The 6,000-nt window shown below is 49.8% G+C and overlaps 1 pseudogene; it reads right to left on the reverse strand.

Annotated features, from left to right (window-relative positions):
* Positions 1-4,246: 4,246 nt before the first annotated feature.
* On the reverse strand, positions 4,247-5,215 carry LOC102453623 (olfactory receptor 10A4-like; annotated as a pseudogene).
* Positions 5,216-6,000: the final 785 nt, after the last annotated feature.

The raw sequence follows: 6,000 nt of genomic DNA on the forward strand, positions 1-6,000 counted from the left end.
AGGAGGGTGGTGAAGCACTGGGATGGGTTCCCTAGCGAGGGGGTGGAATCACCATCCATAGAGGAGTTTAAGTCCCAGCTTGACAAGGTCCTGGCTGGGATGATTGAGTTGGGATTGGTCCTGCTTTGGGCAGGGGGCTGGACTCGATGACTCTTGAGGACTCTATCAATCCTGGGATTCTAGGACTCTAGGAACCCAGACGCAAAATCCAGACAAAAGTAGCAGAAGGAATCATGGCTTGGTGATGATCATGTTTGATGCTCATTGATCCGCCTGGTTGGGTGCATGAAATTATGGGACCAACATCTTCTGCTTTGAACTAGAATCACACCCCTGAAGTCAAGCTCTTCACGTGACCCATGATAGTTAAATTAGTTACGTTCATACGGAAAGATTCAGAGACTAAACAATTGATTTTCTAATAGGTAGACTGACAGATGGATTTGACTTAGGGAATGTCTACACCTCATTCCAGGGGGAATAACAGGTAATTCGAACTAACGACTTAGTTTGAACTACCGTTTAACTGCCACCGGTAGCCGCGGGCAGTTAGTCTGGACTAGTGGCATTTAAAAATGGCGACCGGATGGGAGCATGCAAATAAAGCCTGGGATATTTAAATCCCAGGCTTCATTTGTAAGTTTGAATGCCTACATTAGCGTCCCTAGTTCGAACTAGGGAGCTAGTGTAGACATACCCTAAGATAGATAGATAGATAGATAGATAGAGGGGGTGTGTGGGGATAGATAGATGCAAATACACACACAACCCATGTGCTCCAACACACATGAAGCTTCTCAACACACACATGGAAAGTTCGGATGAAGAAAGTGGTCTGGCTTTGCTGTAACTGGAGAAGGGAGCCAACAGCCTTCATTGGGCGAATGGCTGGGGAACTTGGTGCTTGCATCAGAGCCTACCTTGTGTAGGAGGAGCGGTTCCCTCTGCTCGTGGCAGGCGCTGGATGTGCTGAGGGAACAGAGGGGGTTTTGTTTCCTTCCCTGGCCTCTGGGAGCTGTTCGCTGCAGGGAGTATCTCGTCATATTCCTTGGAGGACGAGCAACCCGGCTTGGAACTGCAGCAAAACAAATTCACATGGCCAGTCGAGTCATAGGACATTGTACCTACCCCCTCTTCCTTGTCATCCCATGTGCTTTGTGGAGGAAACTCGCCCTGGGATTTACTGACTGTGGTAAATTGGGTGACACTTATTTCTCCCACACAATCCAACACACAGAGTCGGGGCAGGGGTAGGAACCACCCCCAGGGCTCATGGCTCCAGGTCCGTGAGGTTCAGACTCTGGGCCCCGCTCTTGTCTCAGAGCCACAATGGGAACCCAGGAGCTCTGGCTCCCAGCTCCACCTGCTCTGACCACTATCCCCCACTGCCCTGACAGGGCTCAGAACCCTGATGTGACGGTGCCCGATGCAGATTCAGCCGAGCTTCCCACCCTACTTGTCTTTCATCTCTATGGCAACACTGGGGTCAATTTCTCCGTTAGACCAAAAGTGACAAAGACTAACGCAGCTAGCCCTGTGATTCTTTAGACCAATGATCCTTTTATCTCCAGCTTATGAGCCTGGACCTCAGATATTGACCCCTTGTGGGCAGCCATCAGCGGCCATCCAGCAGTTAAGACTAGCCCAGCCCGGCCTGGCCACACCACCCAGGTCCCCTCCCTGCTCTTTGCAGCCTCTGAGATGAGGGCAGAGGAAGAAACAGCCCGGCGGGGCTGTCACGGCAGGGGACAGTGACATGACTGACTGACGGTCACTCCTGGAGAGACCACTTCTGGACCAGCAATGAGGCCTTGGCCTGACACTCACGACGTCGATTGCTCTCATGGGCAGGGCTGCTGTGAGCCAGGGAATGAACAAGACACAGCGGGGAGGGGAGGTCTCCTGTTGGACAGGCTGCTGTCTCTCCCAGCAAGACAAGATACCAGCCCCCCCGCCTCGTGTTTCTGAAGTCATTGAAAACATCTAGACCCCTACTCTGCAGGGAAATGCTGTTGGTGACGGCGGGAAGTCGGTTGCATCAGCCTTGTTGCTCTGCAGGGAATGTCTTTGCTGGAGGCCAAGAGGGGCCGGTTCAACCTCTGGAGGGGAATAGTTTGAGTCCTTCTTCCCCAGCCAACGATCGAATCTTTGGTCTGACTCCCGGCAACCCCTGAGACCCGTGTCTCTCCTGGAACCCCTGAGCCCTCAGCCCCTTTGCAAACTGAGCCCTGGGTGAGCTGTGCGGGGTGGGAAACGAACAGGGGCCAAGCCAGGCCCCCACCCGGCTCCTGCCCTGGCCCCACACATGTGAACAGGGCACAGGCCTCAGCCAACACACAGGGACGTTACGCATTGGCTGTGACCAAGAGTGACACTGCGGGAGTGTTGAATTCCCTTGGGATTAATTAATCTTCTGAGCTGCTCTGAGACTGGGGAGTCCCTTTGATGACAGGGAAACACGATGTTTGTGTGGATAAAGTAGCCCAATGGTGCAGGAACTGAAAAACCAAAGTCTTTGGCATCATGTTTGATGCTGGGGGCAGGGGAGGGACTAGAGCCTGCCTCCAGCCGACCCCTCGTGGCCTGCAGCCTGTCTGTCTAGTCTCTCTGGTCACTGTGCAGTATCGCTCTGTCCACACTCCCTGCCCCTAGTGGTGAATGCTAGTATCACGTCCTTCCTATCTCTGTCCCCCCCCCTTTCTCTGTTGTGGAAACCAGTCCCATTCCCAGCACCTCCTGGTTCCCTGGCGCAACCAAATGCTGACTTTGCTCTAAGCAAGGGTAAGTGGAAGCTGCTTGCCAAATTTCTTGGTCCTAGCTCTTACCATTCTTGAACCAATGGATCCACAGACCGAGAAACAGAACGGAGAAGCAGAAACTCTCTCAAATATGTAGAGAGCATCTGCTTTCTCACGGCTGTTAGACCCCAGGAGGCCATCTTGTGCATCATTGTGAAATTCATCTGACACACGGCAAATTTACACATGTCCGGCAGGAGTAACTCTAGTGCCAAAGCTCTTGACATGACATAGAAAACCAGCCTATCCGATCATCTCTGCTGCTTAACGCTTTGTATGAAGCTTTACCTTCCTGATCTTCATGTTGAACAGAGCATCCCAGACACTGGTCCATGGACGTTCCCTGAAAGCAGGTGCTAAGCCATAGAATTAAAGTCTTGTGACTTTGACACATTTTGTATCCATTCGTGATTTAATTCGATTTAATCCATTCGATTTAATTTCAAAAGAACGCGGCTGTAGTCTAGATGCAAGTGAAGTTTACCCTTGAGTCTGGACACAGCCTATGTGTCTTCTCATATATTCCCTGGCCACGCCCATTGGATAACACCCACTTCCTGAGTGGCGCAGAGCGATGGTTGATATTATCAAGTCGAATAGGATGGGCACAGATGTTGATTGATATTGTCCTCCAGGAACTGTCCCACAATGCCCCAGGCTGATCGTTCTGGTCACAGAAGTTAACTCCGCTGCCTGGGGTGCAGCTGGACAGGAAGCCCCTTTTCCCCCGGCAAGCCCCGCCCCATGTGAAATTTCCTCTCTTGGGGGACCCCCATGGGAAGGGCCCTTGGCTGTGCCCCACTGTGGAGTAGAATGGGCCTGTTGAGCACATGGCCCACAGTCTCCAGACACACTGCTGCCAGCGATGATGGCATTTGGAGGCCCTTATAAATCATCTGAACCCTCTGCAATTGCCCCTTTGGCTCCTACCATCTCGCCTCCTGCTGCAGCCCATGAAGACCTAAACAGCTGTACTCCCGCCCCCACACACACCTCTCCCTGTCAACACCCCACATGGCATCAGTGCCCAGTTCACTGCCAGCGCTGGTCCGCCTGGGAGGTGCTGAACAACCCAACAGCTCCATGTATTCCATCCCATGACAGACATGGTTGCTGCCTGTGTGCCAGGAAGGCAATGTTTCCCTTTTGAAGCTTCATTTCATATTTTGATGATCGGGACGCTCCATTGACTAAGTCTTCTCCTTTGATTTTTTTTCAATGATTTTTTTGAAAACGCTATTTTCAGGTACATTAAGAACATCAACATTTAGAGGTTGTTTTTCATGACAATGATTTCTCTTTTCATTATCTAGGCAAGTTGAGAAGAGATCAAAACCTTTCATATGACAACATTTGAATAAAAATATAGAGTCGTTGTGAGAAATATAACAAAATATTTATGAATTTTCCTTAATCCCCCCATTTTGACTCACTCTTCTTTTCTTTCTCTAATTTCTCCATCAGCGTGCAAAGATGTTCTTCTCTATTGCTTTTCTGAAGGCTCCCTTCACCTCTTTGTTCCTCAGTGTGTATATCATGGGGTTCAACACAGGGGCCACAATGGTGTTCACGAGGGAAATCATTTGATCACTCTCCATGGTGGATTCAGATTTGGGCACAAGGTAGGTGAAAAGGGCCGTTCCATAGAACAAAGTCACCACCACGAGATGGGAGGAGCAGGTGGAAAAGGCTTTACGCCTCCCCTCTGCCGATGGCAGCTTGAGGATGGTGTAGATAATGCAGATGTAGGACAGAAGTATCAACAGGAAAGGGCTCATGACAAACAGTCCGGTCAAAATGAACCCTACAATCCTAATGTTTGTTGTGTCAGCACAGACCATCTTCATCACTGGTGCGATGTCGCAGAAGAAGTGGTCCATGTGATGGGAGCCACAGAAGGGCAGGCTGAAAAGCCAAGTTGTATGAGCTACGGCCACTAAGATGCAGATGATCCAGGAAGCCCCCGCGAGCCATGCACATACCCGGCCGCTCATGATGGTTGTGTAGTGCAAGGGGTGGCAGATGGCCACGTAGCGGTCATAGGACATGGCCACGAGAAGGCAGCATTCCATGAAGCCCATAATGGTGTAGACGTACATCTGGGCTGCACATCCATGAATGGAGATGGTCTTTTCGTCCACCAGGAGGTGAATCAGCAGCTGAGGGACTACACTGGTGGTGAAGCAGATTTCCAGGAAGGACAGGTTGACCAGGAAGAAATACATGGGGGTGTGGAGGGAAGGGTTTAGCAATATCAAGAGTATAACAAGCAGGTTCCCCATCAGGGTGAGCAGGTAGACCACCAGAAGCACCAGAAACAGAAGGATTTGCATCTTCTTAAGGTAGGAAAACCCCACCAGGATGAACACACTGGAGATGGTCTGGTTCTCACCTGGGTCGATCTCATAGTAGGTCATCTGCAGGGATGACAGAGATACACTGGAGCTGAAACTCAGGAAAACCAAGCAGGGGGATGTGGCTCACCCAATTCCTGCTGACTTCCTTTCTGCTGGAAGGCCTCTGACTAAAACCTGCTGCAATTCTGTACAGACCCACATATCCAGCCCAGACACAGTTGGGATGTCATTCCCATTTCTCCAGGGTCGGTCAGCTGGAGAGATGCCCCCTTGAACACCAGTAGAGCTACAGCTGATATACAAGCAATGGGAGTTGGCTATGTTGACTCTACAGGACCTACATCAGTTTATCCCAGCAATGGGGGCATACAAGCTTCCAATATCAGGAGATCAAACTTATTCTCTCTACATGGAAATTGAAAAGGATCTTTCTTTCTTTCTTTCTTTCTTTCTTTCTTTCTTTCTTTCTTTCTTTCTTTCTTTCTTTCTTTCTTTCTTTCTTTCTTTCTTTCTTTCTTTCTTTCTTTCTTTCTTTCGTTACTCTACCAGCACATTGACTCAACCGATTGTCTCCAATCTCACTCCTACCTCCATCCCAGGAACAGTGACACTAACAGGGAGCCTCCTATGGAAGTTACAGCTGAGATGTCTGAGAACTGCTCGTACGATGAAACTGAGGTTCCTGAGCCCACCATGTTTGAAGCCATTTGTAAAGTGAGAAGCAGGATGGATGTTACAAATAATGGGGGATTTGGGCCTTTTCTTCCTTGAATATAACAGAACAAATGAAATAATTCCTGCTGCTGTCATAACAACATCGAAAATACATTGGTGTGTATCAATAC

This window comes from Pelodiscus sinensis, chromosome 30, assembly GCF_052426305.1.
Source record: "Pelodiscus sinensis isolate ZL-2025 chromosome 30, ASM5242630v1, whole genome shotgun sequence".
Taxonomy (NCBI): Eukaryota; Metazoa; Chordata; order Testudines; family Trionychidae; genus Pelodiscus; species Pelodiscus sinensis.